Source organism: Lissotriton helveticus, chromosome 2_2, assembly GCF_964261635.1.
Source record: "Lissotriton helveticus chromosome 2_2, aLisHel1.1, whole genome shotgun sequence".
Classification (NCBI taxonomy): domain Eukaryota; kingdom Metazoa; phylum Chordata; class Amphibia; order Caudata; family Salamandridae; genus Lissotriton; species Lissotriton helveticus.
In genome coordinates, this window is record NC_136060.1 from 320044703 (window position 1) to 320069432 (window position 24730).

The window sequence follows — 24730 nt, forward strand, 5'->3', positions numbered from 1 at the left end:
ACAAACACTCTCTCACAGACACTCTCACATACACTCACAGACACTCTCTCACAGACACTCTATCACAGACACTCTATCACAGACACTCTATCACAGACACTCTATCACATACATTCTATCACAGACACTCTATCAGAGACTCTCACAGAACTCTCTCACAGACTCTCACAGACTCTCTCTCACAGACTCTCACAGACACTCTCTCACAGACTCTCTCTCAGAGACACTCTCGCAGACTCTCACAGACACTCTCACAGACTCTCAATGACACTGTCTAACAGATTCTCACAGACATTCTCTCACAGACACTCTCTCACAGACGCTGACAGACACTCTCTCAGAGTCTGATAGACACTCTCTCACAGACTTTCACAGACACTCTCTCAGATGTTCATACACTCTCACAGACTCTCACAGACACTCTATCACAGACACTCTATCACAGACTCTCACAGACATTCTCTCGCAGACACTCTCACAGACACTCTCACAGATACTCTCTCACAGACTCTCAATGACACTCACAAACTCTCGCAGACACTCTCACAGACACTCTCTCACAGATACTCTCTCACAGACACATTCTCACAGATGTTCTCTCACAGACACTCTCACAGACACTCTCACAGACACTCTCACAGATACTCGCTCACAGACTCTCAATGACACTCACAAACTCTCACAGACACTCTCACCGACACTCTCTCACATACACTCTCACAGACTCTCTCACAGATACTCTCTCACAGACACACTCTCACAGATGTTCTCTCACAGACACTCTCACAGACACTCTCACAGATACTCTCTCACAGACTCTCAATGACACTCACAAACTCTCACAGACACTCTCACAGACACTCTCTCACATACACTCTCACAGACTCTCACAGACACTCTCTCACAGACTCTCACAGACACTTTCTCACAGACTCTCTCTCACTGACTCACACAGACACTCTCTCACAGACTCACAAACACTCTCTCACAGACTCTCAGTCACAAACTCTCACAGACACTCTCTCACAGACTGTCACTGACACTCTCACAGACTCTCACAGACACTCTATCATGGATACTCTCTCACAGACACTCTCTCACAGACACTTTCACAGACTCTCTCAGAGACACTCTCTCAAGACACTCTCACAGACACTCTCACAGACTTGCTCATAGACACTCTCTCACATACTCTCATAGACACTCTCTCAGACTCACAGACACTCTCTCACAGACTCTCACAGACACTCTCACAGACTCTTTCTCACAGACTCTCTCTCACAGACACTCTCTCACAGAGACTCTCTCACATACACTCTATCACAGACACTCTCACAGTCTCTCACAGACACTCTCTCACAGACACTCTCACACAGACTCTCACTGACACTCTCACAGACACTCTCACAAACACTCTCACAGACTCTCTCACAGACACTCTCTCACGGACTCTCACAGACACTCTCTCACAGAATCTCACAGACACTTTCTCACAGACACTCTCTCACAGACTCTCTCACAGACTCACAGACACTCTTTCACAGACTCTCTCTTACAGACTCTCACAGATACTCTCACAGACACTCTCTCACAGACTCTAACTGACACTCTCACAGACTCTCAAATACACTCTATCATAGACACTCTCTCACAGGCACTCTCACAGACTCTCTCATAGACACTCTCTCACACTCTCATAGACTTTCTCACAGACACTCTCTCTCAGACACTCTCTCACAGACACTGACTCACAGACACTCTCTCACAGACACTCTCACATACACTCACAGACACTCTCTCACAGACACTCTATCACAGACACTCTATCACATACATTCTATCACAGACACTCTATCACAGACTCTCACAGACACTCTCTCGCAGACTCTCACAGACACTCTCAAGTACTCTTAATGACACTCTCTAACAGACTCTCACAGACATTCTCTCACATACACTCTCTCACAGACACTCCCATAGACGCTGACATACAATCTCTCACAGACTTTCACAGACACTCTCTCAGATGTTCAGACACTCTCACAGACTCTCACAGACACTCTATCACAGACACTCTCACAGACACTTACATACACTCTTTCACAGACACTCCATAACAGACACTCTATCACAGACATTCTATCACAGACACTCTATCACAGACTCTCACAGACATTCTCTCACAGACACTCTCACAGACTCCTTCTCACAGACTCTCTCTCACTTACACTCACAGAATCTCACAGATACTCTCACAGACACTCTCACAGAGACTCTCTCACAGACACTCCCTCAAAGACACTCTCTCACAGACTCTCACAGATACTCTCTCACAGACACACTCTCACAGATACTCTTTCACAGACTCTCAATGACACTCACAAACTCTCACAGACACTCTCACAGACACTCTCTCACATACACTCTCACAGACTCTCTCACAGACACTCTCTCACAGACTCTCACAGACACTTTCTCACAGACTCTCACTGACTCTCACAGACACTCTCTCACAGACTCACAGACACTCTCTCACAGACTCTCAGTCACAAACTCTCCCAGACACTCTCTCACAGACTGTCACTGACACTCTCACAGACTCTCACAGACACTCTATCACGGATACTCTCTCACAGACACTCTCACAGACACTCTTACAGACTCTCTCAGAGACACTCTCTCAAGACACTCTCACAGACACTCTCACAGACTTTTTCATAGACACTCTCTCACAGACTCTCACAGACACTCTCTCAGACTCACAGACACTCTCTCACAGACTCTCACAGACACTCTCTCACATATACTCTCACATACACTCTCTCACAGACACTCTATCACAGACACTATATTACAGAAACTCTATCACATACATTCTATCACAGACACTCTATCACAGACTCTCACAGACACTCTCTCACAGACACTCTCTCGCAGACTCTCTTGGACTATCTCACAGACACTCTCTCACAGACTCTTAGACACTCTCTCACAGACACTCTCTCAAAGACTCTCAAAGGCACTCTCTCAGACTCTCACAGACACTTACAGACACTCTTTCACAGACACTCCATCACAGACACTCTATCACAGACATTCTATCACAGACACTCTATCACAGACTCTCACAGACATTTTCTCACAGACACTCTCACAGACTCTTTCTCACAGACCCTCTCTCACAGAATCACACAGATACTCTCACAGACACTCTCACAGAGACTCTCTCACAGACACTCTCTCACAGACACTCTGTCACAGACTCTCACAGACACTCTCTCACGGAAACTCTCACAGACACTCTCTCAGACTCTCACAGATGCTTTCTCACAGACACTCCCTCGCAGACACTCTCAGACACTCTCTCACAGACTCTCACTGACACTATCACAGACACTCTCAGACAATCTATCACAGACACTATCTCACAGATACTCTCACAGACAATCTCACAGACTCTCACGGACCCTCTCACAGACACTCTCTCACAGACTCTCACAGACACTTTCTCACAGACACTCTCTCACAGATTCTCACAGACACTCTCTCACAGACTCTCACAGACACTCTCTCACAGACTGTCACTGACACTCTCTCACAGACTCTCACTGACACTCTCTCACAGACTCTCACAGATACTCTCTCACAGACACTCTCTCACAGACACTCTCACAGACTCTCTTAAAGACACTCTCTCAGATTCACAGACACTCTCTCACAGACTCTCACAGACACTCTCATATACACTCTCTCACAGACACTCTCACAGACACTCTCTCACAGACACTATCACAGACACTCTATCACAGACTGTCACAAACACTCTCTCAGACTCTGACAGACACGCTCTCAAAGACTCCCACAGACACTCTCTCAGATGTACAGACACTCTCTCACAGACACTCTCTCACAAACACTCTCACAGACACTCTATCACAGACATTATATCACAGACACTCTATCACAGACATTTCCTCACAGACACTCTCACAGACACTCTCTCACAGACTCTCACAGACACTCTCTCACAGACTCTCAATGACACTCTCTCACAGACACTCTCTTACAGACTCTCTCTCACAGACACTCTCACAGACTCTCTCAAAGACACTCCCTCAGATTCATGGACACTCTCTCACAGACTCTCACAGACACTCTCATATACACTCTCTCACAGACACTCTCACAGACACTCACAGACATTCTCTCACAGACACTCTCTCACAAACACTCTCTCACAGACTCTCCCAGACACTCTCACACAGATGCTCTCTCACAGACACTCTCAGACACTCTCTCACAGACTCTTACTGACACTCTCACAGACTCTCACAGACACTCTATCACAGACACTATCTCACAGACACTCTCACAGACACTCTCACAGACTCTAACAGACTCTCTCACAGACATTCTCTCAAAGACTGTCACAGACACTCTCTCATAGACTCTCACAGACACTCTCACAGACACTCTCTCACAGACTCTCACTGACACTCTCTCACAGACTCTCACAGACACTCTCACAGACACTCTCTCACAGACTCTCACTGACACTCTCTCACAGACTCTCACAGACACTATCACAGACACTCTCTCACAGACACTCTCTCACAGACACTCTCTCACAGACACTCTCACAGACTCTCTCAAAGACACTCTCTCACAGACACTCTCTTACTGACACTCTCTTACAGACACTCTCTTACAGACACTCTCTCACAGACACTCTCACAGACTATCTCAAAGACACTCTCTAAGATTCTCAGACACTCTCTCAGAGACTCTCCCAGACAATCTCTCACATACAATCTCTCACAAACACTCTATCACAGACTCTCACAGACACTCTCTCAGAGACTCTCACAGACTCCCACAGACACTCTCACATACACTCTCACAGACACTCACGGACACTCTCTCACAGACACTTTATCATAGACACTCTATCACAGACATTCTATCACAGACACTCTATCACAGACTCTCACACACATTTTCTCACAGGCTCCTAAAGACACTCTCTCACAAGACTCTCACAGACACTCTCTCACAGACACTCTCTGACAGACTCTCACACTCTCTCAGACTCTCATAGACACTCTCTCACAGACTCTCACAGACACTCTCTCACAGACTCCCACAGACACTCCCTCCCAGACTCTCACAGACACTCTCTCATAGACACTCACAGACACTCACAGACCAGACTCTCATAGACTCTCACATATACTCTCTCACAGACAGTCTCTCACAGACACTCTCACAGACTCACATACTCACACAGACACTCTCTCACTCCCTCTCACAGACTACCACTCACAGACTTCCGCTCACAGGCTCACTCTCCCACTCTCTCTCACTAAATGACTCACTCTCTCTCACTGACTGACTCACTCTCTCTCTCTCACTGACTCTCTCTCTCACTGACTCTCTCTCACTGACTCTCTCACTGACTTTCTCACTGGCTCTCTCTCACTGACTAACTCTCTCTCAGTGACTGACACTCTCTCTCACTGGCTGACTCTCGCAAAAAGACTGACACTCACTAAAAGACTGACTCATTCTCACTGACTATCTCACTCTCTTTCACTCACTGACTGACTGACTCTCTCACTCACTGACTGACTCTCACTGACTGACTCTCTTACTGACTCTCACTCTCTCACTGACTCTCACTCTCTCATTGACTGACTGACTCTCTCACTCTCACTGACTGACTGACTCTCTCACTCACTCTCTCTGACTGACTGACTGACAGACCTTCACCCCCCTGTTATTTATGGCCCCCATAACAAAAAAGCACAACAAGCAACCATTGGGACAGGCAGATACAAGTTGCCAGCATTAAAAGGGCAAAAAAAACTAAAGACATTGGGGCATATTATCAAGCCCCTTATCGCCGCGTCATTGGCACTTTTCTGCCAATAACGCAGCGATATTTGCATCGCCCTATTATCAAGGCAGAGTTAAGTCAATTAACATGGCTTAAAGCCACGTTAATTGACTTAACGCTGCCTTGGTAGTAGGGCCCCTTTCACAATAAACTCATCGTGAAAGGGGGTGTGCAGTGGGTGAACGTTCCACAGCAACACCCATTCACTTCGACGCTGCCACTTATTATCAAGAGAGGCGATAATAGGTGGCAGCGCCGAATTTAAGAACAGGAAAGACCTGTTCTTAAGGTGGCGAAACAAGGAGAAATGCTTCATTTCTCCTCGTTTTTGCTTTTTCCATGTGTGCTGCCTTGTGCAGCACACATGGAAAAAGCAAAATGCCAATGTTTGTTTATGTACAGGATGGTGTCCCTTCCTGTACATAAACCAACCTCTTTTTAAAAGTGCCAATTTGTAACTTACATGTGTGCTGCATAGAGCAGCACACATGTAAGTTACAAAATGGCATTTAAGCTTTGCTTATGTGCAGGAGGGAACACCTTCCTATACATAAACAAACCTTCCCTGCCTGCGCTGGCGTTAAGTCGTAAAACTTATCGCCATCGCAGTGGGAAACGCTAGGCTGCACCATATCCTTGGTAATATGGTGCAGCCTAGCGTTTCCAAGTGGCGAAGAGAGGCGTTAAGCCAAGGCGGCTAACACCTCTCTTTGCCACTTTGTTGGTAATGTGTCCCATTATTTTGAATACTTTTTTAATATGGTCGTTTAGTTGTACATAATGCTTTTTTGGTCATATCTAAGGTAACAAAAATGCTTCTGACCCTTTTTTAGTATAATTTTTCAGCATGCTGCAAACTTCTGTACAGCACAGCTTAAACACATAGGTAAAGTTAATATCTCTGGCTTAACACTTATAAGTTCCCGAAGGCGAGACCTATTGGCTATGCCAATGCTTGTTAGAAACTTGTAATGGTGTATAAATGTTTTCAAATATGGTACTATAAAAAAAAATTAAAAAAAATATATATATCCTGGGTGCTTCCAACCCGTATAGTACCAATGTTATCCTTTGGCAAAGGTACATTGATGACGTACTGCTTATCTGGAAGGGCTCAGAAGAAACCCTTTTGGCTTTCTTTGACTGGGTAAATACTTGTGATCCCCATCTGAAGTTCACCTATAAATACTCCACCAAAACCATTGTCTTCTTGGACGTAACTATAACTAGAGAAGCAAATAATTTGCAAACTACAACTTACTACAAACCAACTAGCAAGAATAATTTGCTTCATTTCTCCAGTTTCCACCCCCGTTCTCTCCGTGAGAATCTTCCGTTTGGTCAATATCTCCACATACGGAGAAATTGTAGTGAATTGACCGACTTTAGAAAACAATCAGAGGGTCTGACCACGAAACTGCAGAAAAGAGGCTACCCTAAGAAGATCCTAAATAAGAGTTACAAGAGGGCAACAAACCAACACCGAGAGGCCCTTTTGGAGGACTATCCAAGAAGTCCAGAAGATAACCCCCCTTTAACCTGTGTGACTACTTATAGTAGCATCTCCAATGCAGTAAGTCGCTGCATATCCAAACACTGGAAAATTCTGACCAGTAATAAACACGAGTGGCAAAACCGTTGTTCTCATGCAAACGAGAAAGGAGTCTTAGAGATGCCTTCGTGCATACCTGGCCGAGAGAACACACTGATAATACCGAGCATAATGTTTTGACAGCCTCGGGCCTTCCACCTGTAACTGGCCATTTCCCATGCGGTGGCTGTGTAGTGTGCCACCTTACTACCAGCACCAAAACATTAGCATTGGAATCAGGCAGGCTTTGGGAACAAAGAAATCACACAAACTGTAACTCCAGCAATGTGGTTTATTTGATAGTCTGCCCATGCGGATTGAAATATGTGGGCATGACGACCAGAAAAGTTAAACAGCGGATTTGCGAGCACCGGAGTAATATTCGGTGCCGCAAAAATACGACTAAACTAACGGGTCATTTTCTGCAAGCAAATCACACCCCGAATGACATGCAATGGACCATCATTGAGCAGCTAAGATATAGCACAGAAACAAAATTGTATGAAAAAGAGCAGAGATGGATTTACCGCCTCTCAACTCATATCACAGGTCTCAATGATGCTATTCCCTGGGGTTCCATTCTGAAAAGATGATGGTCCAATGACAAGGACAGCGTTTCCTTGCGAAACAATAGCAATGCCTTTATTTCTGACCTATTTTTTTAAAGGGAGACAGAGACAGGATGCAGGATCACATGTATAGTAAATATCCTCTCTAAAAAGCCAGAGTTATTTCTTACTATCTCTTTTCATTGTTCTCACTCTTTACTCTCAATGCCTGAGTTAACAACAGGGTTGCCAAGAGAGTTTCAAGAAAGTTGATCGAAACAGTTTTATCAGCATCATATTTCCCTCGACTAACACGAATATTATCAGTATTCCTTAGTCATCGATTCAGGGGTATGAGAGCTATACCCTAGAGCTAGGAAGGGCTCTTTTCTTTGGGCTTTTTGATGACACTAGCAGGTTTACCAAAGTTTTTGAGCAACGTTTTTTTGCAAAATTCCTATGAGAATTACACCTCAGAGGTACGTATGGATCCTTTCTTTGGGCCTTAGTTATACTAGCAGGTTGGCAAATATAGTCTTTTTGCCAAAGGTTTTTTTGCTAAAGTTTTTTTGCTAAAGTTTTTTGTAACATTTCTCTGCACAAGTTCACTGAGATAGGGGCTTTAAACAAAATATCGCCCATGTTTATCACCCTTTCATGTTGAATACTGATTGCACGGCTAATAAGAGCTTAGGGATGTATATGGTCCTCTGGTAAGGAGGTTGCTAGCGCGCTTTCATTGATTTCATGGAAATTCAAGAGAATCATTGCGGGTGATATTTTACTGGAAAGTGAGGATGATTATGTTCCGTGGGTTTTGTGTTAAAAGACTGCTGCTAAATAAAGCTTTTTTTCTACAATAAAGGACAACAATCAGATTCAAATGAGCGGGCCCTTTAAGGTAGGATAGAGTGCCGATCACGTGCCCAGACGTCCTGACGGTAGATAACGCTAGACGTCACTCCACCCGGACACCGTTCGGGTCATGGCTGTGTTTCGCCTAGGTTCCTAGCGGGGAGTCACTTGATAACTGTGAGTATGTATGGTTGCTATTTTAGACAGGGACGCCTGCTACTAAACACGGGCGGTTTTTCCTCTGCAAACATTTATCTGATTTTCCAGCCAAAGACGTGGCTACGCATTGACCTGATAGAGATGTACTTTTAACTAAGCGACACTTTCTTGCAGTAAATATCGAGCGTGAAGGTTGCTCCTGCCATGAACCCAGGATGCTTAGTTATTCTGCATTTGGAAGTGAGTGGTTAATTTTTTCAATGTTATTTGTCAGTTATTAACAACTTAATTGATCATTAGTCCTCCATGGTGTACGACGGAGGCTTGGCACTGGCAGAGGTGTTTTTAACTTGTAAGCAACAGTGTCCATGGAACAGTGGATGTTTGTTTGGGTTTTTTTCCCCGCAAATGGGGGTGTGCCCATACAAAAACTATGTTATGTACATTGAGATTGGACAGGCACATGGTTACACTGATATATCGACTTGTGCGATCAGCCTGTTAAAACCTATCGAGTGGGTGTCACGCTAAAAACGTCAACTTGAGAAATTACTCCAGTGAAGTGAGCGTGGTATAGCAGCATGATGCTCACGGACTAATAGTGGGAACATTTAAGTGTCTTGTGGGGGAATGCAGGTATGTGCTTTTTAAATCATTGGGTGCCGAGTACAACTGCAACTAAGAGTTTTTTTGATTGGAAGGATGTATGGTATATGATTAAAGTCTTGTATATGCCATACCTATGTCACATTGAATTTTTGTGTTGCAGATACAAGCACCTTAGTATTCACTAAGGAGACTCAATACGGGAGTACCGTGAGTTGGTGAAACACCTTTTATTTTGACACCATAGTATGGGCATACTTTAGAGTGTGTCCCCAACTGTGGTTGTTTATATTTGTTTCTCTTTTGGTCCTGATGAATGCTGAGTGAATGAGACTCATGATAGCAGAAACATGTTGACCATATTTGATTTGTAATGGACACCAGGGTTTGCATTATCACTTCCTAAGGGTGTCCGTTTTATCACTTGGATTTTAATGGAGTATGGCTATCCCTCTATTAAATTTGGATTAGGGAACTGTTATACCTCCTTTTAATTGCACGATTGTGTATGGGCTGGACTGGTTATGCCCTTTCTAAGAAAAAAGAACCCAATGATGAGATTAAACACCAACTTGTCTGGTGTATGAGGGTTCGTTTTTTCTGTACTTCACACATTCTTCTTAATATCTCACTACTGTTCCTGTACTATTTCTTTGTTACTTCCCTCCTTTTTGGTTTCCTACTATCGAGATTTTGTATGTGGGTACAAGGTGGGGATTTTGGTGTGTCGCTCTTCAGTTGTTTTGATATATTCAAATATGGTACTCCATATTTTATGAGTGTTGAAAGGTTATACTAGTGTATGATTAGATGTATCACATTGTCACGTGGATGATGTCATCAGTGATGTCATTTGAGATGTCATCAGTGATGTAATCAGTGATGTCACTGACCATATCATGAATGATGTAACATGTGATATCATCAGCAGTGGATTGTGGGCGCGCGAGTTATAGTTAGTACTACTAACTATAACGGAGGAATTTCAATGGTTTTGTACGAGTGAAATGTCCAGCTAACTATAACAGCCCTAAAACCTATGGTTTTTTCAGTGAATTTGTAAGGGTTTTTAGATGCTAATTCCTAACTATAACATGTCTGAAACCTATGTTTTTTCAGTGAATTTCAAAGGTTTTTTAAATGCTTATTCCTAACTGTAACATGTCTGAAACCTATCGTTTTTTCAGTGAATTTCAAAGCTTTTGTAAATGACAATTTTTAAATGTATTAATTGTTACATTTATTTTTTTATACTGATTTACATTTTTTTAAACTATTTATTTTTAGATATTTTATTTTTTAAATTACATTATAATTACATTATAAATAACATTACAAAATATACTTTCTCAGAAAGAATTACTTTAGTTTAAATACTTTGCAAATAGGCAATAGACTTTTAAGTAAAGTAGTACAGTTGTTGCAATGGGCAACACAATTTCAAACACAATGCAACGTTGAGCTCAATGTGAATTTCTAGATAAATGCAATTAGTTACTTTATGGATTACTTTTCTAACCACACGACTGGATCCTACATTCAGTCCTGGGACATCTCCTGTAAACAGTTGAGTAAAAGCGTTTTGGTTACGGTAGTGTTTATTAAGAAATAATATTGTATTTTAAAAGTTGACACTTAGAAACTTTTTCACATAGAATCACAGTGGTGAAGGAAGGGGGCGTGACCTGAGGTACTATGTGGGGCGTTTTAAGTTAGAGATTGAATTGCTCCTCAATCGTGACAGATACCGCCAGAATGCGCCAGGGGCTGCATTGCAGAGAGGTGTTCCGAGGTCACGCCCATTTTTACAACACTCTGCAATGCAGCTCCGTGGCTCTTACTGAAGGTACCTGGTGGGCAAGTTGGCCCCCAGGGACCCTCAGTATTAACAAGGAATTAATTCCCCAACTTAAACCGCACCACAGGGTGTGTTTGCACACCTGTGAACTCAGACACCACCCCCTTCCTTCACCACTTTGCAAACTGGCGCGTTTTAAGTTGGGCGATTAACTCCCCTTGAATACTGAGGGTCCCTGGCGTGCAACTAGCCCACCAGCTACCACCAGTAAGCGCCACAGAGCTGCGTTGCAGAGTGTAAAAAGGGGCGTGGCCTCAGAGCACCTCTCTGCAACGCAGCTTCTGGCGCATACTGGAGGTTCCTGATTGGCTAGTTGGTCGCCAGGGACCCCCAGTATTCAAGGGAATTCATTCCCCCTCTGCAAACGCACCAGGGGGCGCGTTTGCAGAGTGCTACAAGAAGGATGGGTGGCCTTTGGCACAATGCCGGTCTTTTTCTTTTTGGTTTAAGAAGGGGGCTGTGTGGCCATCCTTCTTTTCCTAATATTTGGACCTGGGGACACCGTTCCCCAGAGCCTGCCCCCTAATTCTTTTTTTTAATTAAAAATTCGAGAAGGGGGCCAAGTGGCCTTCCTTCCAAGGCCATAATCGGCCCCGGGGGCCCCATCCCCCAGGGCATGGCCCTTTTTAAAAAATAATTTACATATAGGAGGGGGCTGCCTTGCCCGCCTTCTTAGGCCATTTATGGCCCCGGGGACCCCATCCCCCGGGGCCGGCCTTTTTTAATTATTTATTTTACATTTTGGGGAGGAGGGCATGTGGCCCCTCTCCCGGGCCACTTGTAGCCCTGGGAACCCCTTCCCCCGGGGCTGGCCCTCTTCGTTGGGGACCGTGGGGGTCCCCAATCCCCCCACGGTCCCAGCCGGCTCCCCGCCTCCTGCGGGAGCCAGCATTGCTTTTCAACATAGGGAGAAGCTAACATGCGGCTCCCCATGTGGAAAAGCAATTTGCTTCGCTTCATTGAAGCGAGAGCATGTTTCCCTCCTCTCGCTTCAATGAAGCAAAGCAGTTTGCAATGACAGGGTGGGGTCGCGAGGCTCCCGTCCTGTCATTGCAAACAGCAGTGTCCCGGGGTGGGCTTTGGGGTTGGCGGTCCCCAGGGCCCACAATAGCTCCAGGAGGGGGGCCGCGCGGCCCTCCTCCTCACATTTTTAAAGCCCCGGGTGGTGGTGGTCCCCATGCTGGGGGTCCGTCACTGACCCCCCCAATCTAAATATTTAGAGCCAGGGCGAGGAGGCGGTCCCCGGGTCTGGTATTTTTTTAAAAAGCCCCAGGGGTGGCGATCCCCGGGGCTGTGGGTGGGGCAGTGTGCCCTCCCGTAATCCAAATTAAATTGAGCCCCGGGGTGGCGGTCCCCGGGGCTGCAGGGGGGCTGTGAACCCCCCCACCATTGATTTCTGGAAGCCCCGGGGGGTGGCGGTCCCCAGCACTGCGGGGGGCAGTGTGCCCCCTGCAATGCTAATTAAATTGAGCCCCGTTGGGGTGGTGGTCCCCAGGGAGCGGGGGGGCCTTAGAGGCCCCCCAACATTATATTATCAAGCCCCGGGGTGGCGGTCCCCGGGGCTGCAGGGGAGCTGTGTTGCCCCCGCAATTGTTCATACTTTGCCCGAGGGGTGGCGGTCCCTGAGGAAGTGTGGGGGGGATTAGCCCCCCATACTTTTTTTCAATAAGCCCCCGGGATTTGGCCCCGCGGGGGCTAATTAGCATTGAAGCGCGTGAGGCCGCACCCTGGGGGGATTTTTGCCGATTTTGCGCTCGGCACAGATCCACCGCGGCCATAGATATATATGTGATTTTGATTTTGATTTTCTCAGGAACTACTGAACGGATTTACACCATTTAAGCAAAAGGCATGAGTCTGAACCAAGGTCTATTTTTCTGCCAAATTAGGTGTAATTCCGTTCAGCAGTTCGGGCAGTAGCCACGATGAACAGTGCCTATGGAAAATTGCATCGGGAAAACCTGTTTTGGGACCCGCTTTTTGCTTTGCTCCCACTTCACGAATCACCCCGAGACTTTCAGGATAGGACCGGACCGGAGCGCCCCACCAGTTTTGAAAACTTCGCGAAGATTCGTCAACCGGCGCCAAAGTTATTCCAAATAGAATGTTGCGGATTTCCTATGTATAATAGGTCCTAACTATAACTACCTACTGGCTGCCACCAGTAGGTAATGTAATATATATACTCTTTCACTGAAAAAAACAAAGGTTACAGGGAAGTTAAAGTTAGGCTCAAGTTTCACTCGTACAAAACTAGTGAAATTCAGCAGTGCATTGCTTATGACCTCACATATTGCATCACTCATGAGATGGTCAGTGACATCACTGATGGCATTTCAAATAGCAACGCTGATGACATCACTGATGACATCATCCAGTGACTGCAAACATTTTTTTAAAGTTTATATCAGTTAAATATATACCAAGGCGTATTTGTGAACCAGTGGGTGTATGAGTGCCTGTAAGGTTGATTCAGTAGATGCGTGACTGTCTGTATAAATGAGTGATTAGGTGTCTCAGTGAATGTATGGGTGAGTGACTGGTTGTGTGAATGTCTGTATCAGTCTGTCAGTTGGAGTCTAAGTGGCTGTATGGGTGTGTGAGTGGGTACGTGAGTGTATGGGTGAGTGATTGGTTGTGTGACTGCTTGTATGGATGAGTGAGTCAGTGGCTATATGAGTTAGTGAATATGTGTGTGAGAGACTGTGTGGGTGTGTGAGTGGATGTGTCAGCAGTATATGGGTGAATAACTGGGTATGTAAAAGGCAGAATAGGTGAGTGATGGGGTAAATGAGTGTCTGCATGGGTGAGTGCATAAATGTGAGAGTGGCTGTATGGGTGAGTATGTGAATGTGTCACTTACTGCATAGGTGAGTAAGTGTTAGCAAAGGTTTGAGTAAGTGAGTGTGTTTGTAACTGTTGCTTTGAGTAAGTGGCTGTGTGATTGGCCGTATGAGTGAGTGTGTAGGTGTGTGAGTAGGTCTATGTGTGACTGACCCAGTGTGTAAGTGGCTGAATTTCACTGGTTTTATATGATGAATAATGAGCCTAACTATAATTTCTACTGTTTTTTAAATGCTAATGTCTAACTATAACTGATGAAACATTTATTTTTTTCAATGAATTTCAATGTTTTTTTAAGTAGTAATCGTATTTGCAGAGTGGTGGAGAAAGGGGGCGGGCATCTAACCAGCTCTCAGGAATCCCGTTGTTTTGGACTTACTTACTGGAAGTACGAGGAGGACTTCTTGGCCCCCATAGTTCCTCAGGATTAAAGTGGACTTTATCCTCCAACCAGTAGTGCGCCAGGAGTCACGCTTGCAGAGTGGTGGAGACAGGGCACATGGCCTCCAAAGACTTCTTAGAAATCCCGCTGTGTGGGACTTATTGTAGGTAACAGGAGGGCTTGTTGGCCCTCAAGGAGATACTTGTAGGCCAACCGCCCCTCATGTTATCTCCAGTAAGTTTCACACCGCAGGATTGTTGAGAGTTTGTCAGAGTCCACGCCCCTCCTTCTCCTTCAGTCTGCAAATGCACCTCCTGACACTAGATCCAACTCATCTGTAAGATCCAATATGACATTGCTGTTCAGCCTACATTTCGCATGAAGCTCATCCACAGTCCAGTTCTCCGCAGTCCATTGAAATAAAGTTAATCTAATTCTTCATCTTTTCTGCTGTGGAGCACAAACCTTCATTTTCCGTGTCAAACCATAAAGAGCAGTTATTGTTAGGAAATAGTGTTTCACCTCCTTTCATACTTTGCACCTCATTACTACCTGGTCCTACTTGATGCTAATGTGTTTGCAATTTGCGTTTGCTTAGTACATAACATTTAGGAATCATATTTAATAAATAGCAGAAATGTAACTGCTATTTGCATTTGCCAATACAGTAATTCTGGAAAACTGTTCGCTCTACTATTTTTGTGAAAAGATATCAAAAAAACTTTAATATATTTCAAATCCACATTTTTATGGCTGCGAAACATTCTACAAATAATTTCCATTTCACAAAATGTGTAAACAGGGGGTGTGGCAAAGATGGCAGACTGGTGAGTCGCACTTCCCAGCGGCTCACTGCTCCCGGCTACTTTGCCCTGTCAGAACAGCACTTTTACCCCGGTAAATACCACCTTTGCTGGTGGAACAGCGACCGACCTCCGTGAGGCAGCCCTAAAGGTACACACCACGTACTGGGGTGCCGGAACGGCAACGATAGACGGATCGGTGTGACTGCGCAGCAGAGAGACAAAATGGCGCCTGATTCTGCCGAGGCCCGACACCCCATCTAGCTGCGTCCTGCTATGAGGGAGCCCTACCTTGCAAATGGTCCCCGCACCAGATGGAAACAGAGCGGTGGCGACTGGATAAGCCAATGAGCACAGCAAGGGGGATCATGCGCCCGTGGTCCCTGGGACCGGTGAGGCCCCGAGAGCGTTGGGGTTTCCCGAGATGCAGCGGGAGTTTGGCCAGAGTGATTGCCTTGCGGAGCCAGAACTATCATAGAGCAGCGGCCCACGGACGTGTCACCAGGCTACAGCTCCCGTCACCCGCCCCTAGAGGACAACAAGAGCAGCCCAGGCGGACGCAACACAATGGTGGCTGCCTGGGCTGGAGGCTCGACGGGCCATTGCAGTGAGCCAGCCGTGCCTGCGGTCCCTGGGGCAGGGGGGCTGCCGGGCTGCGGGGGAGTTAGATCTTGGACGGTAGCATCTACATAAAGGGCCCTGCACTGCGAGCTACAGAAGTAGACAATCAGCCAGGGATACCACTTGGCGGAGGTACGGGGTCGCTTGATTGTGCCAGGTAGAGGGACCGCGCGTAGGTGAATGCTGTGAGCAGGAAGGGTGATATCACTTACTCACGGCCCTGCACTTCCCCAGACGTGCCATAGAAGAGGTTGACCTGCGCCCGGCACCCCGCGGATTTTCCTTGCTCCTGGGGTTGGGTTCTACAGCAGACACCTCACGCAAGCTCACTGGGCCCTCAAGCCGGTCCCCACTTAGAGGAGAGGTGCGATAGAGGCCTGCGGGAGCAACAAATCGACCTACAGGCACATACCAAAGACCTCAAAAACAGCTTGAGGCGGAATAACATCCATGTGAGTGGGGTGCCTTCCAACACAGAGGGGCCTGGCATAGCCAAGTATATACAAGAGATGTTTTCGGACATCTTGGGAGTGCCGCAAGAATTCAAAATCCGAATTGACCAAACTCACCTAGTGGGTTTGAGGCGATGGGCCCCTGCTCCCCCACCAGATATCTTAGCCTTTCTTCCCTATTACACCCTCAAGGAGCGCATCTTGCGAGAGGCAAGGGCAAAACAATCAATCAAATATCAGGGACACTAAATTGCCCTCTCCCAAGACCTGGCCACCATAACTCAGCAGAAAAAAGGGAGTTAAAAGAGGTAACCGCATACCTGAGACAGCAGGGGGTGGCTACTCGTGGGGCCACCCCTTTCGGCTGATCTTCAAATGGAACGGCAAGCTGTGCCAGCTCAGCTCCCTCCAGGAAACATGCAGGGTCCTTAGTCCGGAGGAGGCGAGCACTGGAGAGCGAAAACCCTCAGGCATGAAATGGCAGAGAGTGGGGCGGACCTAACACTATGGCGCAGGAGTGACAGGCGGCCCTATAATCAGTACTAAAAGACACAGCATCATCAGATAGCCCATGACTTTCATCAGGGGTACCCATGCTTCGTAATTACCTTAGCCTGGGTTGGGGGGGGTGGCTGGGGCAGGGGGTCCAGGAAACTTAGACCACATATGCTCCCGAATGATCTGTTTTCCAAATGCCTGCACTTTCGGGTGACGGGCATTAGACAATTTTTGGGGGTTTGGGGCTCTGCAGTTGGGGTTAGGGAGGAAGAGGGGGGAACTGGTGTGCTATCATGGGGTGAGAAGTGGCAAGGATCAAGAGCAGAGGTACAAGAAATAAGGGTAGCAGAGGACAAGCACACAATGGTAGGAAATGAGAATACGCAGACACAGCAGGTTGAGCCTATGGTTGCTTCATGTCAAGGTCCACCCTCCAGATAGTTACGCTCAATGTGAAAGGGCTCAACAACCCCATAAAACGGAGAGCCATCCTATCTTATCTGGAGAACCTGGGGGCAGAGGTGTGTCTTCTACAAGAAACCCATCTCCTCCCCAAGGATTGGCACCGGATGAAATCCCAGGCTTTTCCCAAGCAATTCTTCGCCTCCACATCAGATAAGAAAGTGGGGGTGGCAATACTGGTCGCCAGGAACTTTTGTAAGTCCTTTTGCCCACTCCTTGCCCCTGTCCTGACGCTACTTGTTAACTCATTTACAGAGCCTGGTACGATCCCCCCGACATGTTGGCAGCCGACATAGTGGTAATCCCTAAACCTGGGAGAGATACAACTCAATTCAGCACCTACTGCCCGATATCCCTCCTTAATCTCGACCTGAAGTTGTTCACGGGGGTCGTAGTGGCCAGACTGGGTCAACGAATGCCTGGCATCATCGAACCAGACCAGTCCGGCTTCATACACAACTGACAGAGTAGTAAAAACACCAAACACATTCTTCAGCTTACTGACAAAGCCCATCGTATGAAGATGGATGCTCTCCTGTTGTCAGTCGATGCCGAAAAGACCTTCGACAGAGTGGACTGGGGCTTTTTAGACAAGACTTTAGCTCACTTTGGCATTGATGACCAGTTCCGGGCCTGGGTTGCGAGCTGTGACGATAGGCCCACGGCAAGAATTAGGGTCAATGGGATAACCTCTCGACCCTTTGAGATCCAGAGGGGTACGAGGCAGGGGTGCCCGCTCTCACCCCTCCTCTTCGCGCTTCATGTGGAACCATTGGCCCAGAAGATCAGAGACAACCCTGATATACTGGGCATCCCATTTGGCGGGGAGAGACACTATGTGAGCAAATATGCCGACGACATCCTAGGAACCTTCGAGAAACCTGAGCAGTCCGTACCGGCATTTCTATATGAACTGGAAGGTCTTGGGTTTTCGGGTGAATGTGGGTAAGTCCATGATCTTATGCTTGGGACGACAGGAGGAGCTATTCGGGGTGGGACTGCAGGCTCGAGATACAGTCCCATATCTGGGACCAGACTTAGCCCCTTCGATAGCACAAGCGGTCACGCGTAATTATTCCAGGCTCTTTCCCAAATCACGTGGGACCTCCGACAATGGCAACACCACCAACTGTCACTGCTCGGACGTGTTGCAGCCCTAAAAAGTCTATCTAACCCTGGGCACTATACATATTTCAGAACGTACCAGCCTGGCCCCCACCGGGGATGCTTCACAAACTACAAATGACAATACAACAGTTTAATTGGGCGGGGGCGCGACCTCGTATGTGCAGGGACCTTGCCCACAGACCACCAGAGGAGGGAGGGCTGGGGATACCGAATGTACTGGAGTATTTTAGAGCGGTGCAACTTAGGTATCTAGTAGAATGGAATGAATACCAAAGGTACAACGACGGACCCTTCCTAATGTCAGCACCTGACTATTTTTCACCCCAAATAATAATTCACCCCAAGATGACTAGAGGGAAGTGTGTGCACACTGACTAGCACCCATCGTTACTGTGCTGATTCCTTATGGAATTATATACAAGTTAAACAACTGCAAAGGTGCACCACAAAAGACAATGAAAAAATTCCAATGCTATTAATAAGCAAGAAAAAGGACGTTTTGCATTGACAGGATGTTGTTAATCTTCAAATGATCTTTATTTTCAATGTATTAAAAAAACAATGTACAGCCGACGCGTTTCGTCCCAAGCTGGGACTTCTAGTAGAATGGAGCCAACCTGAATCTGAAAAGCAGTGGCTGTTCCAGGACAGAGCGTTGCCGAAACGTTTCCTATGGAAGGTTCCTTTCTTGAAGAGAGCGGACAGGCCATTGAATCTCAGGGGCTCGCCTATTACGAGCTCTGTGCTATGCGTCTGGGATGGAGTGGCTGTCAGGCGGGGTGCACGTCTTTCCCCTCACCGCTGACGCCCGTGTTCGACAACCAGGAGTTTAAACCCGGGATGGACGAAAGAGCGTTCTCACAATGGCGGGTTACTCGGACTGCAAAGCAGCGGGGCACCTCTTTGACCTAGATGGGATCCTCCCATTCCTCGAAGTGCAACAATCCTATGCCATTTTGGAATTGAATCGGTTCCAATACTTCCAACTCCGCCTCTTGCTCCTTCAGTCAGAAGTAAGAACTCTTGTGAGCAGGAAACTCACAAAATACGAAAAATGGTTAATGACAAAACACTTGGATAAGAAAATGATCTCTGAACTATACACCATGCTGAGACCACCTGCTCCTTCACTGCCCTCGGCAGCCCAGAAATGATGGGCGCAGGAATTGAGGAGGGAGCTGACGGAGAAAGAGTTGCGAGACATCTACTATAGAGCTAATCACACCGCCCGTGACATGGCCAGCAGGGAATCCGTGGTCAAAGTAGTCACATATTGGAATCTGACACCAACCCGCCTAAATAAGTTCTGGACCACGATTTTAGACGACATTGACAGACAGTTCGAGACCAAAATCCCGCGCTTCCCGGCACAGTGATGGGGCTCCCCAAACCGATCACTTATCCGTTAAAATCCATCAGTAGGGTCACAAATGGGTTTAGCGCTGGAGCAGCTGTCTAATACATCCTCTCACTCTGGGGCACGGAGACCCGACCAACACACACGGGATGGTTACACAAACTATGGTACATTCTAGGAATGGAACGGATAAAGGCCTCCTTTAGGAATTCCGAAGAGACCTTCAGGGCTACCTGGCACCCTCTAGTGTCCCTACTGGCGATGGAGTTGAATGAGGTGTCCTGCCCAAAATACCTTAGACTTCTCTGGCTCAAGGAGGCAAAGGGAACAACTGAGGCTACCTTATCGGCTGTCAAATGACAATCCTCTGACGATGGTCCTAAAGGGGCAGACCCTAAGCACACCAGTTCGGGGGAGGGAGGTGGGGAGGAAGTTTCAGGGTAGTTTGTTTTTTAATATGCTTAGAAGGGGCCAGCCTCGTATACTGCTCTGACGAAGACCACTCTCCTGACCGCACCACGTGGACCTTCGGGTGCTCCTGCATGGATATCTTTGCTCACTCGGACTAGAGGGAGGGGGGATATAAAGGGATGGGGTGCAAGGGTGCCCAATATATGCAATGTGTCTTTTTCGATGCCAAAAAGTCAATAAAACAAAGTAAAACATAAAACGCGTAAACATCTTGGCCTAGATGTAGTGAAGAAAGGGAAGTCCTTTTGAGGGCAGACAAAGTCTATGTCAGATAGACTACACCTGAATTATTTCCAAGTAGAAGAAGATGAAGTTGTGTGTGTTAAGAGCTTGCTTCAGGAAATATCAGCCATCTTATTCATAATATATAATAGTTGGAAATGTAGTCCTCCTAGATGTACTCCAGTGATTTGATTAGATTTCTGCCCTACACAAAAATACCCAAGAGTAGGTAATGAAATTTAGACAAGTCATAGATTTCGGTAAGTATACACTTACTTTCGGATGTTGCAAGTGGCCTTAAGCAGATCACAATTAATTTACTCTCTAGCAGAAAAATATTCTCTGGTGAATAAGGGCCTGATGTAGATATCGACGGACAAGTTACTCTGTCACAATGGTGACAGATAACCCATCTGCTGAAATATAAATGCCATAGGATATAATGAGATTTATATTTTGGCGGACGGGTTATCCGGCACTGTTGTGATGCAGTTACCCGTCCATCAAGGTCAAATTCAGGCCCTAAAGCTGTTCAGCAACACCCAATAAAATATTGGAATATCTGGTTGTGATTGACATTTCTGTGACAAATAGGGTTGTTGGTTGAGAGGGGTGAAACATCACACAATCAACAACCACAGTCCTTTTTCGGGTGGACCACAAAAAGGTCATTCCATTAACATGTGTTTAACCATCCGGTTGCTTGGCATGAAAGCATTCAGGCTTAACTTAGATGTAATGTGTAAATTATTTATGTAGCACACAAACAGTAGCAAAGTGAAAACACAACACAAGAAAAATTAATTTTAACAAATTATTTGAGACCAAATGACAAAAATCCTATTACTAGAACTGAAGGTATATATTTTGAAGGTTCAATGTGGGAAATAGCACCTACATTTCAAAATGCCAACTGCGGACACCTAGTCATGCGAGACAGGGGCAAAATTAGAGGTTATGGCCGACAGCGTTGGAGCAAGGGTTGGATACATGAAGTTTATTGAGTCCACCCTCCGCTTACTTTCGGACTTAAAAGGAATATCAGAATAACATTTCTGATAAGGTAAAGTTCAGGGGGACAAGGCAGCTGGTGGTGTCCGAGGAGGAGTCCTCATTGTTGGGGAGCAGCTAGTTGAAGTTGTGGTGAAGATTTCTTCATTCTGACTATGGGCCTTATTACAAGTCTGACGGTCCATGGACTGCTAGTTTCAGGGGTGCGGTGGTGGTGGTCCAGCCACCGCCGCACCGGCGGTCTGACAGCTGTATTATAAGTTTGACAGTCGGATCGTCATTTGACCGTTGCAACCATCATGGAACCGCGTTCCCTGGTGGTGGCACAGTGGTCAGGGGCTCAGAATATGCTGGTGGTTCTGCTGCGGCACTAATATGCATATTATGAGTTTCCCGACCGCCAACCTTACATGGCGGTCAGCACTGCCATGTAAAAGGTGGTGTTGGGAACAAAAAGGGAACCCTGCAGAACCCTCTTGCCCAATGCAGTGCCCCCTGGTGTGCAAGCACCCCCGAGTTCCAACACGGCATAGATTTTACAGTCTAAACCGTGCTGGAATGAGCTGTGGTGGTTCCATGGCGGGGCCTTTTTACTGCACCGGTGTTGGGCCGCCATGTTGCCTGCCCACCAGACAATGATTTGTATTGTAATCTGGGGACAGGCAGCTTTCGGGTTTGGAGTTGCAAGAGCGGGCGATGGTAATGAGGCCCTTAGTCTCTTTTTTAGAAGTTGAACATTTCCAGCTGGAAGAAGCTGCAAGCTGAAGCCCACAAGGGCCCCATAAGCCCAGATACCCCTTTTTCAAGAAGCCCATAAACAGGATTTGCTGCTGTGGAGAAGAAAATAGTGGGAGGTGCTGTATAGTCAGACCATTCTGTGATGCACCTTGGGCGGATTGACGAGCAGGTACGTACCAGACTGCTCTAGTTTCTCAGAGCACTTTTTGGGCAAGTCTAAAGTGTTAGATTTTGGATACCTGGGCACCTCAAGCATCACTTCCAGGAGCCCAGATATGGAGAGACATCACTTGGAGGGTCCAGACTCACTCAGGCAGGGTCCAGGTGCGGCTTCATGATGCTTGGAGTATTTTCTGTTGCTGAGCCTCTGAGCAAGAGGCCAGCCAGATAGTCGTTCCGTAAGTCCAGGAGTGAATGGAAGAGTGGGTCTGAGGGTCCTATTTTTATATCTGGTGCCTCCGTTGAAGAGGGAGAAGCTTCTAGAGGATTCTGCTCACAGAAGTGTCTGGAATTTCCTACATCTCTACTGTAGTCTCAGTCTGTATGTAGGCTCACTAGGCTAGTGGAAAGGTCTTTGGTTAGAGAAGGGTACAGTCTTTTGAAGTGCAAATGAGGCTGTGCATTGCTCTTCCTCCCCATACTGCCTGTGATGCCCCATCCAGGCACACCTCTATTATGCGGCAGTCTGAGAGGAATACACAAAGGTCAACTGCCAGCTCCACCCAGTTATGTGACCCAGGACCAATCGGCAGGCACAAATTGTAAGAATAATAAAATCCCAACTTTCTATAAGTGCCATTTTCAGAATTGTTACTAATAATCGGACTACCATTAAAGAGGATTTTCAAATTACAAATCCCCTGACATCAACCAGGACTTTTGTACTTGCTCCCAATCAAAATGTATCCCTCCTTAAGTATAATAAGATAACACAATGTTATCCTATGGGAAATGGAGGGTTCACAGTGGTAAAAAAGAAATATATGAGTTTTTCACTAGCAAGGACATGTAAAACTTAAAACACATGCCCAACCTTTTAATCTCAATGCTGCCTGCCCTGTGGGCTATTTGAGTCCTACTATAGGGGTACCTTTTATGTTCTACAAAGGAGTTTTAGGCATGGCAAATGGGTTATTTTGCCAAGTCAAATTGGCAGTTTAAAACTGTATTCATGCTGCAATGGCAGACCTGGGACATATTTTAAGGGGCGAATTAGGAGGGTGGCACAGTAAGTTCTGCAGGCCCACAAGTAGAATTTAATTTACAGGCTCCAGGTATATGGTAAACCAATGTGCAAGGGACTTATGCATAAATTAAATATGCAATCAGGTGTTATCCAATTTTTCCATATATAAGGGAGGGAGCACAAACATGTTAGTACTGGTTAGCAGTGGTAAAGCAAACATAGTCCTAAGGCTAACAAAAACGAACTTCAGCAAAAAGTGAAGGGTAAAGACAAAAGGTTTGTGGGTAGACATCCCTAAGGCTGACAGGTCTAACAACCCTGTTTCTGCTCTTGCACTTGGATATACTTGCTTCTGTTGGGTTTACATGATGCTGTCAGGAGTCTGTGCTCAATTGATCACCAACACATACCATTGATTCACAGTCACACAAGAAATCAAGGCGCAATGAAGAGCTTGAAAAATATATTTGTCTGGAGGCTCAATGGATTTCTGTTTGACATCATGGTCACAGGTTCAAATCCTGGTTGAACTGTTCATGTTTCATTCTTCTAAGGTTGATAAAATTAGTAACATTGCGTTGGGTAACAAAAACATCTGCTTTTCAGCTCTAGGTTGCTCCACGGACTGCATGTGAACTTTATAAATTACTGTTATATTATTTATATATTATGTCTTTTACAACATTTTCAAACAAACTAGAGTCTGGAACCAAGAAGAAAAATAAAGAAGGCAGTTAATTTGATTAGGAATTTGATAGCTATTTTATGAAAAGGCTTTTACTGCTTGCCATTTTCTGCTCTATATTTTTTGCGAGAAATATAATTTTTTAAATGCATCAAAAGAAGCAGAGCGTGATATTTACAAGTCTGAAAATAATGAAAGTCATTAAAGTATGTACATTAAGGGGCATTATTTTAACATTTTGATGCAACCAAATCCGTGTTGGGCAATAAACATTAGCAATCTGCATGAATCTTCATTCCCTAGCAGACAGGGTAATGTTTCTGTCATCCACGTCCACCACTCTGTAGCTCGTTATTC

At 46.1% G+C, this 24730-nt stretch overlaps 1 protein-coding gene across 1 annotated transcript in view; it reads left to right on the forward strand.

Annotated features, from left to right (window-relative positions):
- CLNK (cytokine dependent hematopoietic cell linker) overlaps positions 1–24730 on the forward strand; it is a 1039166-nt gene that overhangs the window by 839227 nt on the left and 175209 nt on the right. The gene's annotated exons all lie outside the window — the stretch shown is intronic.